General features: G+C 42.4%; 1 protein-coding gene across 3 annotated transcripts in view; it reads left to right on the top strand.

The window, feature by feature from the left end:
* The window catches only part of A4GALT (alpha 1,4-galactosyltransferase (P1PK blood group)), a 37,226-nt gene that overhangs the window by 13,790 nt on the left and 10,273 nt on the right, over window positions 1–13,163 (top strand). Inside the window, exon 1 of one of the 3 annotated variants that reach the window (XM_074271881.1) lies at window positions 7,849–8,019. The exons of the other annotated variants lie outside the window; for them this stretch is intronic. The gene's annotated coding sequence lies outside the window, so the exon portion shown is untranslated. Of the gene's footprint in view, window positions 1–7,848; window positions 8,020–13,163 lie in introns of those variants that run through there. 3 annotated transcript variants of the gene reach the window in all.

Genomic DNA, 13,163 nt, shown 5'->3' with positions numbered 1-13,163 from the left:
GTGCTATCATCATCCACATTTTACAGATAAGGTAACTAAGGCAGAAAGAGATTAATTGACTTATTTTGGAATCACATAGCTAGTCAGGGTGTAAGGTGGGATTTGAACTTGAAGTTTACTGGTTCCAATTCTAAGCCCCTTCCCTCAGAAAGAATAAAAAAAAACCCAAAAAATTGTTTCTGACCTAGGGAAGTGCCTGAGAAAAGTTAAATCTGTCCCTCCTTGGCCTGTTTGGCCCAGGAAGCAGAGCCAGGAGTCTTCCCAAAGTGGAACCAGCTGTTGTCAAGGGAACTTGAAGGTCTCCAGGAAGAGACTGGATGATCACTTGTTTATAGAAGGGATTTCTTTTGGTTTGAGGGTTGAACTGCTGCGGTCTCTTCCAAGATTTTATGATTCCATGACTTCTGTGTTTCTTGGGCCTTGATTGCTACATGGCGGGATTACAGATACAAAAGCCAAGTAGTCTTTATTCCATTGGACATAATCCACCAGGAATCCGGTGAAGGGGAAGGAAGGGTACTTTGTTGTTGACTTGGAGGTGGAGCCTCTTGGCTTTCTACTTATTAGACCTGTGGGGTGAGTTCAAGTGAGAAAGTAGACTTTCTACTTATTAGACCTGTGGGGTGAGTTCAAGTGAAGTATCAAGATGACACCAGGGTGCAGAACTTGGGGTTGAAAGCAGGGTGGTTTCCTCCCCCGAAATGGGGGAATAATAATGAGTCATTTTGGACATCTTGACTTTTGAAGTGTCTAAGAGCATTTCATCCAAAATGTAATAAACAGTGACTTGGTGATTATGGGAATGGAAAATACACAGTGAATGTGTCAGAGCTTTAATGCCAGTCATCCTGACTCCTGGCTTTGCCCACCAGGTCATACTGCCTTCCCATACCAGTGATTAAACCATGTGCATTTATATGTGTGTGTGTGTGTATGTGAAGCTTCTTATTTTTTAAAATACATGTAAAGATAGTTTTCAACATTCACCCTTGAAAAACCTTGTGTTACAATTTTTTTCTCTCTTCCTTTCCACTTCCCTTCCTCCCCTGGGCAGCAGATAACCCAATATAGGTTAAATATGTGCAATTCTTCTAAAAATATTTCCACATTTATCAGGCTGCACAAGAAAAATAAGATCGAAAGAGGGGAAAAAACAAAAAGCAAGCAAATGACAACAAAACAAGATGAAAATACTATGTTGTGATTCACATTCAGTCCCCATAATCCTCTCTCTGGATGTAGATGGCTCTCTCCATCACACGTCTATTGCAATTTCCCTGAAACACCTCATTGGTGAAAAGAGCTAAGTCCATCACAGTTGATCATCACATAATCTAGTTGTTACCATATATAATGTCCTCTTGGTTCTACTCACTTCACTTAGCCTCAGTTCATGTTAAGTCTTTCCAGGTCTTTCTTTAGCCTGCTGATCACTTCTTGTAGAACTATGTTATTTTGTAATAAAATAAAAGCCCAGAAGGTTGACCATTGGAGCTTGTGCCCAGCAGTTCGTGTGTTCTAGGAGGTTTGGAAGGATTCCATCTGGTTTTCCCCAGTGGCTTTTGAAAGAGGAAACACATTGGAATTTGGACATTGTTAAGAACAAGGAAACTTTATTATATCAAAAGCTGTTGTTATTTTAATTTTAATTTTGGTTTTAATTGAAGATAGAAAACTTGGCCAAGGATTGGTTTTCTTCAGCCTCTGCTTAAAGTCAAATTTAACCATCTTCCTTCCTTCCTTCCTTCCTTCCTTCCTTCCTTCCTTCCTTCCTTCCTTCCTTCCTTCCTTCCTTCCTTCCTTCCTTCCTCCCTTCCTCCCTTCCTCCCTTCCTCCCTTCCTCCCTTCCTTCCTTCCTTCCTTCCTTCCTTCCTTCCTTCCTTCCTTCCTTCCTTCCTTCCTTCCTTCCTTCCTTCCTTCCTTCCAACTAAGGTCTCAAAGCTATTAAGGGTTGCTTTTGGGAGAAGGGGTAAGAGAGGTATCTGGGAATGGAATTGTGGGGAAAGTTTGATGATTTTATTGAATCTTTCCTGGCATTGAAAGCATCATGTGTGATGGCCAGGGTTGGATAGAGGCCAAGGACCAGCCAATCTGAGAGTGAAATTATTCTTGGCAATGTCCTATCTTCAAAGTCTTTCTGGGAAAGTCATTTTTTCTTAAAAAAAAAAGTTGTAGCCCCAGGACCTACCTTCTTCCCCATCTCTTTACCCCCATATCCAAACTTGGTGACTGTGTCACTTTCCTGAAATGCTCTCTCCTCTCTTTTTGATCATTTTTAGTTCTGAGGGATGAACCTTGGGCTGTGGAGTGGAATCTTTTGGCAAACATGAGGAAAGCAAAAACCAAATAATAATAATAAAAGGTTATTATTGAGTCTCCTCAGTCATCTTCCACTTTCCCTCTCATTACATGGTACAGGGAAGAAAGAGTTGGGCTTGGAATCTTAAATTCAACCTCAGATGATTACTGGCTGGGTGACTGTGGCAAAATCACTTCATCTCTGCCTCAGTTTCCTCACTTGTAAAATAAAGATAATAATAGCACCTCCTTCCTGGGCTGTTGGGAGATAGTAATTGTACAGTACTTGCCACATAGTAGGCACCAACACATACTTCCTTCTTTCCCCCACTTTGGGGGAATGTGTGTGTAAACCTTAGAAATACTCTGGACATGTCAGTTGTTATTCATTTTTTTAGTCCAGTGCAGAGTGCTTCTGATGTGGAATTTCCCCCCACAGATGTAACTCTCTAATCTCCTTGGGGAGGGAGGGAGTGAATGGCAGGAGCCATTCATTTCTCCTGGATCAGCAAAGCTACTTTGCTAGTTTGAGTTTATAGGCAACTGGGATACATTTCAGGCATTAAGAGTTGTCCGGGGCTTTGTGAGAGAGAGGAGTTTACTGGCTCTGGGCTGTCCAGCAGGAAAAATGGAGGCACTCCCTTTCCTTGCTCTTTCCTAGCACTGTGAAACTGGGCCTTTAATGAGTCCCTGGGGCCTCAGGCAAGGTTCCCATCTCCCAATCTCTGGGGCTCCCACTCAGTTCCTGTGATCTTTGGGCCAGGGTTTGGCTTTAATATGCTTGCAACTGGTCTAGAAGAACAAACTGTGACAGGGAGTTTCAGGAAACCTTCCTTGGTGCTCGATGGTTTGGAAAGACAAGGCTTTGAGCTGAGGACCTTAATGTTCCTGTAGCCTGGGAACTTCACCACTCCAATCCTACAAGCAATTATTAAACACCTACTGTGTGCCACGCATGGGGCTGGACACCAGGAATACAAGGACAAACAGAAAAATCCCCTCCTTCCACTAGGAGGAGTATAAATGCAGCACTCTGCCCATTAGGCTATGCTGTCTCTTAATAGGAATTAAAATCTATAAAATACACCTTTTTAAAAAAAAATCCCATTTCTTTGTTTTGTTTTGATTTTTCCCAATTACTTTCTCCAATTACATATAGATATAACTTTCAACATTTACTTTTATAAAACTTTGATTTCTATTTTTTCTCCCTCTTTTCCTCTCCAGGATAACAATCTGATATAGCTTATCTTTGTACATTCATGGTCAAACTTTTCCCATACTAGTCATGTTGTGAAAGAAGAATCAGAAGAAAAGGGAAAAACACTAAGAAAGGAAAAAAAGTGAAATAGTATGTATGAAAGTAAAAATAGTCTGCTCCATCTGCATTCAGACTCTGTAGTTCTTTATCTTGACAGGAATGGATGAGTCTTTTGGAATTGTCTTAAATTGTTGTATTGCTGAGAAGAGCTAACTCCATCATAATTAATCATCACATAATATTGTGGCTGTTATTGTGCACATTGTTTTCCCGATTCTGCTCACTTAACTCAGTATCAGTTCATGTAGGAATTTCCAGGCTTTTTTGAAATCAGCCTGCTCATCACTTCTTATAAAACAATATTATTCCATTGTATTCATGTGCCACAACTTGGTCAGCCATTCCCTAGTTGATGGGAATCCCCTTGATTTCCAATTCTTTGCCATTACACATGGCTCCTTCCCCCTTTTTTATGATCTCTTTGGGATACAGACCTAGTAGTAGTATTGCTGCATCAAAGAGTAGGAGCAGTTTTTAAAATATACTCTTTTTCCCCTTTTTTAAAATTAAAGCTTTTTATTTTTAAAATATATGCATGGATACTTTTCGATATTCACCCTACAAAACCCCAGGTTCTAATTTTTTTTCCTCCCTTTCTCTTCCTCCCCAGTTGGCAAGTGATTCAATATATGTTATACATGTGCAATTCCTCTATACATCTTTCTACAATTATCTTGCTGCATAAGACAAATCAGATCAAAAAGGGAAAAAAATGAGAAATCACAAAATGCAAGCAAATAACAACAACAAGAGTGAAAATGCAATGTTGTGGTCCACACTCAGTTCCCACAGCCCTCTCTCTGGGTGCAGATGGCTCTCTCCATCATAAGTCTATGGGAACTGGCCTGGATCATCTCATTGTTGGAAAGAGCCACGTCCATCAGAATTGATAATTGGATAATCTTGCCATTACTGTGTACCATGATCTCCTGATTCTGCTCATTTTACTCAGTATCAGTTCCTGTAAGTCTCTCCAGACCTTTCTGAAATCATCCTGCTGGTCGTTTCTTACAGAACAATAATATTCCATAACATTCATACACTATAACTTACTCAGTCATTTCCCAACTGATGGGCATCCATTCAGTTGTCATTTTCTTGCCATTACACAAAGGGCTGCCACAAACATTTTTGCATATGTGTGTCCTTTTCTTTTTCTTTCTTTTTTAAAAATTAATTTTATAATTATAACATTTTTTTGACAGTACATATGCATAGGTAATTTTTTTTTTTACAACATTATCCCTTGTACTGCCTTCTGTTCCAAATTTTTCCCCTCCTTCCCTCCACCCCCTCCCCTAGATGGCAGACATTCCCATACATATTAAATATCTTATAGTATATCCTAGGTACAATATATATGTGCAAACCCGAATTTTGTTGTTGTTGTTGTTGCAAAGAAAGAATTGTATTCGGAAGGTAAAAATAATCTGGGAAGAAAAACAAAAACAACAAAAAAATGCTCACAGTTTACACTCATTTCCCAGTGTTCCTTTTCTGGGTGTAGCTGATTCTGTCCATCATTGATCAATTGGAATTGGGTTAGCTCTTCTCTATGTTGAAGATATCCACTTCCATCAGCATACATCCTCATACAGTATCATTGTTGAAGTGTATAATGATCTCCTAGTTCTGCTCGTTTCACTCAGCATCAGTTGATGTAAGTCTCTCCAAGCCTCTCTGTATTCCTCCTGTTGGTCATTTCTTACAGAGCAATAATATTCCATAACCTTCATATACCATAATTTACCCAACCATTCTCCAATTGATGGACATCCATTCATCTTCCAGCTTCTAGCCACTATGAAAAGGGCTGCCACAAACATTTTGGCACATACAGGTCCCTTTCCCTTCTTTAGTATTTCCTTGGGATATAAGCCCAGTAGTAGCACTTCTGGGTCAAAGGGTATGCACATTTTGAAAACTTTTTGGGCATAATTCCAGATTGCTCTACAGAATGGCTGGATTCTTTCACAACTCCACCAACAGTGTCCCAGTTTTCCCACAGCCCCTCCAACATTCATCATTATTTGTTCCTGTCATCTTAGCCAATCTGACAGGTGTGTAGTGGTAGTTGTCTTAATTTGCATTTCTCTGATCAATAGTGATTTGGAACACTCTTTCATATGAGTGGAAATAGTTTTAATTTCATCATCTGAAAATTATCTGTTCATATCCTTTAACCATTTTTCAATTGGAGAAGGGCTTGATTTCTTATAAATTAAAGTCAATTTTCTGTATATTTTAGAGATGAGGCCTTTATCAGAACCTTTAACTGTAAAAATGTTTTCCCAGTTTGTTACTTCCCTTCTAATCTTGTTTGCATTAGTTTTGTTTATGCAAAAAACTTTTTAATTTGATGTAATCAAAATTTTCTATTTTGTGATCAATAATGATCTCTAGTTCTCCTTTGGACACAAATTCCTTCCTCCTCCGCAAGTCCGAGAGGTAAACTATCCTATGTTGCTCTAATTTAGTTATGATCTCATTTTTTATGCCTAAATCTTGGACCCATTTTGATCTTATCTTAGTTTGTGGTGGTAAATGTGGGTCCATGCCTAGTTTCTGCCATTCCTTTTCTCTTTCTTATGAGTATAATTATGATTATTCTTATGATTTCCTTGGGATCCAGGCCCAGTTGGAACACTGCTGGATCAAAGGATATGCCCAGTTTGTTAGCCTTTTGGGCATAATTCCAAATTGCTCTCCAGAATGGTTGGATCATTTCACAACTCCACCAACAATGTATTAGTGTCCCAATTTTTCTACATCCCCTCCTCCATTTATCATTATCTTTTCCTGTCATAAAATATACTCTTGATGACCCATCTTCTTCACTGCTATCCCTTCCTTCCTTCCATCTTTTTAAAAAATGAGTTGTAGTGATATCTTTTTTTGAGTTTTATGTTCAGTAGTATCCAAATCTTCATGATCCCATGAACCATACAAATAGAGGCGAACTGACTTTCTTAGAGTCACACAGCTAGTAAGTGTCTGAGGCCAAATTTGAACTCAGATTCCTGACTCTAGGCCCATCGATCTCTCTACTTTGACACTTAATTACTGCTTGGTTTTTTGGTTTTGTTTTGTTTTGTTTTTTTACATTGCCATAATAGACTCTAGTCTATTCTCATTCCCCTTCTCTCAAGAGAGCCATCCCATAAAATTTATAGTATTAAAAAAAAAAAAAAGATTTCAAGAAACTTACATTATCAATCAACAAATACACAGAGAAGTAAGTAGAAGATAGACAAAAGGTAATTCTGAGGGAATAGGGGACATCAGAAGAGCTTCCATGAGGATCGGCAGGAGCTCGAGGCTCTAGGAGCAGACAGAGGAGGGGTATGTCCCAGGCTCAGGCAGAGAGACCTCCGAGAGGCCAGGTTGGCCAAATGGCAGTACAGTGTCCAGAGAGGGTGGATGGGGAATGGGGACCAGCTTGTGCAGGGCTTTTTAATGTGGAGAAGCTTCTAGTTTATCCCCAAAGCAGTGTGAGATGCCGGAGTTGATTGGCTAATGACATCCTGGGATGGGAATGATTAAGGGAAATTACTTTGGCCTCTGTGTGTAGGATAGCCCGGGCTGAGGCCAGGTGGGAGGCTGTTACTGTGAGAGGTGATCAGGGCCTATGGGAATGGAGGGAAGGAGCTCAGGTCAGGGCAGATGTCAGAGCAGAGATGTCAGAATTTGGCAGGGAGGATTGAGGATGCATGGGAAGACTGGAAGGATGGCGGTACCTTCCACCCAAGGAAGGAAGAATGGAAGAGGAGAAATTACGAGTTCTGGTTCACCAGGTGGAGTGTGAGATCTCTCCAGGATGCTGGTTGGTTTAGAAGCCTCTAATTCACCACAGTCCTTAGGATTTCTGCTTCTCTCTAAATGAGTGCTTTTCTTGTTATTTCTCTCTGCCCGCGACATGCACAGGGGCTCAAGCCTCCCTTCCTTTGTCTCATGTGGTTGTCCAGATGTTTGGGTCCTGTCCCTTGACTTACCCAGGCAACCCTCAGTAATGCTCCAGATGATCAGTGACTCGGCCATTCAGCGGTTCTGGAAGATCACCTGGGAGAGATTGGAGGAGAATGGAGGGAGCCAGTGGCAGGGAGACCAAAAAGGGAGATAGACTTCAGGTGGGAGAGGATGAGGGTTAGGGGCGGGAAAGGGAGGAGGGACAGTACGGAGGGGCGTGGAGCTGGGTACTAGGTCTCAGGAAGCACCAGATGCTCAGAGTAGAATCCTTGGCCATGGAGGGGAGAGATCTTGGAGGCTGGGGCATGTATATTGTATGTATCCCCACCTAGGACGGAGGCTCAGCCAGTAAAGGAGCAGCTTGACAGGTAGAGAAGAGACTATCCAGAAGTGTTCACCAACAGCCAGAGAGCCTGGCAGAGTGGGTGATCCTGGTATGTCTGAAGGCAGCCCATAAGGAGAGGGATGGACCCGGGCCTGGAAGGGAGAAGGGTGACCTCAAGGGGAATCTGGGAGGAGAAAGGGAACGTGGAGCTGGACAGACCAGCAATGGCAATTTCTTTCACTGAGGTATATAAGGTAAGGTCTCCTACCCAGAGGAAAAGGCCAGGGGTGGACCAAGTGGCTTGAGAAGTCGGTCCATGTGGGTCTGCTCGTTCTGGGGTTCTGAACCCATAATCTCTGAACTTGGTTTTTTTTTTTAAACTTTTAGGTTAACTGACTTTCTTTGTACTCCTTTATCGAGTGGGGGGCACACTTAAGACCATGCTTCTGAGTTGTGTTGCCCTTCACTCACCCCGCCAACCCCAGAGCTCCCCGATACACAGGAGGTTAGCTTCCTGCCTTCGGAAGATGGGGCTCATGAGCTTCCCTCCCCAAATAGTATTTAATCATTCAGTGCTCTCAAAATTGGAAGTGGCAGTGGGGAATTCCACTGTTGCTCATGTTCTCATGACAGAGAAAATATAGGAATCAGATGGGGTTTTATTTTCTCTAACTGACCATTAGCTCCTGCCCATGGAAGAGTATTTCTGATTTTTGCTCAAGGGTCACCGGTTTGGATCTGCCTAGTAGATGGGTTAGAACTAGGGAGCACCTTGGATCGGGCAGCCCAATCTCCCTTGTGTAACAGTTGGGGAAACTGAGGCCCAGGGAGGGGGCAGAACTTGTCAAGCATTATGGAACGGGCAGATGCAGAGGAGAAAATGCCCTGTCCACTTGCCCTCTGGAGTTCAGAGTCCAAGAAGGGGGGTTCCATTATTCCAGGATCCCCTATTTCCTAATTATTAGCATCTTGAAATTACTTGCTGTTGCTTTGCATATGTGGATGTCACACTCCCTCCCAGTAAAATCTAAACTCATTAAGGGCTGGCGTGGGGCTTTTTATTTTGCCCTTTTCTTCCTTCTATCTGTAGGACCCCCTTTGGGCACACACACACAAATCACCCCCTCTTTACTATGCTTCTAGGAGAGGTAAGAGCTTGCAAAGGATCTTTTATTATTCCCGTTTTACAGATGAAGTCAAATAAAATGTGTGTGTGTTTTGGGAGGGAAGGGGGGTGATAACTATAAAATGAAGTGCTGAATCCTCTGATCACTCAGCCCCTTGTGATTAGGGAGAGAGAAGAACCGATCCTTGGGGACTCAGCCAAAGAGCTGGCTAGCCAGAACTGGCTCCTCCTGGAGTCCAGGGTCTAGGAAGGAGAGGGCCGGGGTGATGGGGAGCAGGCTGGGTCTTGCTGCACCCTAGGAGGACCTGGGTTAGGAAGTTGGGGGGGTGCATTCAGTCCAGAGCCTTTTATGTGGAGGGCTACTTGGGGCCTTCAGGAAGTCACAGGAGTAGAAGCAGATGGTTTCAGTTCCAAGAGAAAGGAATAGGAGCTCTGCAAGGGGAGACAGAGGGGGAGATGACTGGGAATGGCTTGGCGTGAGCTCCTGAGGCCCTCAAGCAGGAATTGGGAGAAGGGACCAGTCAGGATTTATGAGGGGAAACTAGACTTGGGAGTTCTTGGTGAGAGGTGACTGTTGTTAGGCCCAAGGAGCTGTTCCAGGGGCACCAGCTGGTGAGAAAGGCCCCCGGCCTTGTCCCTTTAGGCCTGCTGTGGAGGGCTGAGCACTGTGGGATGGGGGATCTCAGCCCTCTGCCCTGGGGGTAGCACACCTGCCCAAGGAAAGCATGGTATGGTTGTTTGAGACTCTAAGTCCCCCCCTCCCCACAGATGTCATAAGTACCCCATCTCCCAAAAAGAAGAGTTTTAAAGTGTCAGAGAAATCACAGGACTTTGGCCCTAACTTGGTTTCCTTATCTGGAAAATGAGGCATTTGGTGGAACTGATTTCTCAACTTTTCCTGATCTAAGACTAAGTGGACGATTCTTTTGGGGAATAACTCAGGAAAATGCTTGGTTTGGCATGAAATCAGTATAATGGACTCTGGTGTGGACGCCACTCAGGCACTGGTTTGGGGCCAACTTTGAGTCAGCCGCTCTATTTAAATGCATTTTGCTCCCTTCACCAAATATGGCAAAGGGCTGACCGGCCCATGCTCTTCTCCTTCACAGAAATATTTCTTTCTGGCTCTAGCACATAACACTTCCTTAAAGATGATGTTGTTGTTTTCTTGGCAAAGATATTGGAGTGGTTTGCCATTTCAAAATCTTTTCTAATTCATTTTACAGATAAGGAAACTGAGGCAAACGGGGTGATGTGATTGCCAGAAACTGGCCAGTTTCAAACTCTGGACTCAAAAATGAGTCCAGGCCCCACACTTTATCCACTGCCTTTTCTTAAAGAGACACAGCAAGAAAGACCAGGTGTTCCTTCTGGGCTTCCCCTCCTACCCATAGTTCACAAGCCCCCACTGGTGTAATTATCTTTATTCTAGTCTGATAGCTTTTTTTTTTTTTTTTTTTTTTTTAATAAAAAGGTACTTTATAATTATAAAGATAATTTACAATTAGCACAAGGTAAAAAATATTCTTTCTAGAATGTTAGATTTTTTTTTTTATAAAAAAGGCACTTTACAATTACAAAGATAATTTACAATTAGAACAGGGTAACAAATATTAATTGAAATGACTGAATAACGGTAAGGAGGGAGTTTTGTTATGGATACTTCATGGGACAGCTGGTGGCTCTATGGATAAAACTCTGGGTTGGGACTTAGAAAGACCTAAGAGTCCTGAGGCTACCTGATTCTAGGTCTGGCCCCTTTTCCACAGCCCTCTCTGGAAGTCCAGGCTGGAGCAGATGTGTAAGAATGGGGGGAGAGAAGTTGAATGCTTTCCCTGAGATTGTCACTTTTGACAAGCTCTCCAGTACTCTTCAAAGCTCAATGACTTGAAGGTCACAAATGGGTTTAGGCTTTGAGGTGATTGTTATACATCTTGACATCATGACCCCAGTATTGGCCTTTTCAGAGTTTAAAAAAAATTAAAATTCTTAACAGTAATTTCCCCCTTCTTTTCTCCCCCTTCTTTTTCACCTTTCTTTTCCCCTTCTTTTCTCCCCTTCCTTGCCCCCTTCCTCACCCTCTTTCTTGCCCCTTCCCTTCTTTCTTTTTCCTCCCTCTCTCTTTCTCTTCTTCCCTCCCTCCTTCCTTCTCTCCTTTATTCCATGATTAATAGAGCAATATATTTTATTTATTTATTTAAATTAAAACTTTTTATTTTCAAAATATATACATGGATAATTTTTGACATTCACCCCCTACAAAACCCTGTGTTCCAATTTTTCTCCTCCCTTCCTCCCACCCCTTCCCCCAGTCTACAAGCGATCAATATATGTTAAAAGTGTGCAATTCCTCTGTACATATTTCTACAAGTATTGGGCAATATATTTTACTTTATTTTTTCATTTTTTAAAATTAAATTTATAATTATAAAAATTTTTTTGACAGTACATATGTATGAGTAATTTTTTTTACAACATTATCCCTTGTATTCATTTTTCCAGATTATCCCCCCCTTCCCTCCACTCCCTCCCCCCCGATGACAGGCAATCCCATACATATTAAGTGTGTTACAGTATAACCTAGATACAATATATGTGTGTAAATCCCATTTTCTGGTTGCACATTAAGTATTGGATTCAGAAGGTAAAAGTAACCTGGGTAGATAGACAGTAGTGCTAACAATTTACATTCACTTCCCACTGTTCCTTCTCTGGGTGTAGTTGTTTTTGTCCATCATTGATCAACTGGAAGTGAGTTGGATCTTCTTTATGTTGAAGATATCCACTTCTACCAGAATACATCCTCATACAGCATTGAAGTGTACAGAGATCTTCAGGTTCTGTTCATTTCACTCAGCATCAGTTGATCTAAGTCTCTCTAAGTCTCTCTGTATTCCTCCTGCTGGTCATTTCTTACAGAGCAATAATATTCCATAACCTTCATATACCATAATTTACCCAACCATCCTCCAACTGATGGACATCCATTCATCTTCCAGTTTCTAGCCACTATGAAAAGGGCGCCACAAACATTTTGGCACATACAGGTCCCTTTCCCCTCTTTAGTATTTCTTTGGGATATAAGGGTGTCCATATATCATCAGTATCATTGCTTGCCTTCTCAATGGGTGTGATGGGGCCAGAGGGAGGGAGAGAATTTGTAAGCAATTTTGAAATTAAAAATTAAATGGAATCAGATTCATTTCAGGCCCCAGGCGTTGCCCCAGAACATAGTGAGTTCCCAGCACTGGAGTTCTTTCACTGAAAGCGTGTCTGGATTGTTTGGGGGCAGATTTCTGGGTAGGGACTATTTAGATGCCCCTGGACTCTCCCAGTGGCCAGAGAGAGCCTTCCTCCCAACTCCAAGGAAGCCACTGTAAGCCGGCAGATTTCCCTTTCCCCTCCCCTTTTCTCATCCTAACCAAAATCAATCTTCCATCTATTTACTGGAAGGCTCTTGTTTTTCAACTCAAATGGAAGATGAGAAACTGGCTTTTCTCCCTCCTGCCCTCGAGATTTCAAACATCAAACATCCCATCTCTGGCCACATAGGGAGGGAGATGCTGCTCTTCAGGGCCCTGCTCAAATTCAGACCTCAGTCAATGGCTCCACATACAGGGGTCCTTCCCTCATCCCTGGAATTGTTCCAGTCTTCCCTGGAGAGCAGCAATGTGACAGAACGGAACGGCTCTTGAGCTTGGATATATGAGGGACCCTTTACTGGATGTGTCAAGTCAAGTGACTTACCTCAGTTTCCTGATTTGTAAAATGGGGGTAATGATGCCTGTAATGTGGATGTCCCAGGGTTATAATAAGGAAGAAGTGCCTCTGCTGCCCAGGTGACCTGAACTTCAGTTTCCTTGTGTGTAAAAAGAAGTTTAGACTAAAATGTCAAAGTTTCTATAGCTCTATGGACCTAGAAACCTGGGTGATCTTGGACAAGTGACTTCTGGGGAGTCCTCGAGGTCTCATTTTCCTGCTCTGTAAAGTATGTTTTGGGGAAGGGGGGTTGGGGCTGATTTCCATGGCCTCCAAGGCCCTTTCTGGCTCCATCACAGAAGCTCTGATCCTAAGTGATATAAACAAAGTGAGGGAATCTGCCCTGCTGAACTCCCCAGGGGGCAGAG

The sequence above is a fragment of the Sminthopsis crassicaudata genome, chromosome 5, assembly GCF_048593235.1.
Source record: "Sminthopsis crassicaudata isolate SCR6 chromosome 5, ASM4859323v1, whole genome shotgun sequence".
NCBI lineage: Eukaryota > Metazoa > Chordata > Mammalia > Dasyuromorphia > Dasyuridae > Sminthopsis > Sminthopsis crassicaudata.
This window is presented reverse-complemented; position numbering and strand designations above follow the sequence as displayed.